Below are 666 nucleotides of genomic sequence, written 5' to 3' on the forward strand. Positions count from 1 at the left end.
TTTACACAGCCTAGAGTCACCTGAAAAGCTACTCTTGATTGAGGAATTTCCCAGACGATATCTATCTTTGAGGGATTGTCTTGATTATTGATTGATGTAGGAGGGCGACACCTACTGTGGACAGTTCCTTTCCCTGGGCTGTATCATTCCCTGGGCACTATTAACAAATCTAAACTTAATTTAATTTTCACTTACCTTTGATATGATCTCCAAGACCTTCCTTAGTCAAGTTCCAAATTTCCCCTTTAGCCTCATCAGGCACTATACCCAGCTGTCTGTCTTCCCAGAGCTTTGTGCTTGTGGCCCAAACTCTCTTAAGGCTTCTTGGCCTAGTACCATGGGTCCAAGCCATTCAAGGATAAACTTCATGGAGCCCATAAGTCTCTGTATATTATTTCAAATTATATACAAATTTTTAAATTTCATCAGCTTCTCTGGAGGTCTGTTACTCCAGGAATAGTTAAAAGTGGGGCTGGAGAAATGGCTCAGAGGGTAAGAGTGCTTGTTGTGCAAGCATTAGGACCTGAGTTCGGATCCTCAGCACTCCTATAAAAAGCTATCAGATGTGGCCACACATGCACCTATAACTCCAGAGCTGTTGGGAGTGGGGAAAGGAGGATTGCTGGGGCCCACTGGTCAACCAGCCTAATAGAAAAATGGCTGAGT

The sequence above is a fragment of the Nannospalax galili genome, unplaced genomic scaffold (genome assembly GCF_000622305.1).
Source record: "Nannospalax galili isolate Female #2095 unplaced genomic scaffold, S.galili_v1.0 scaffold779, whole genome shotgun sequence".
Taxonomy (NCBI): domain Eukaryota; kingdom Metazoa; phylum Chordata; class Mammalia; order Rodentia; family Spalacidae; genus Nannospalax; species Nannospalax galili.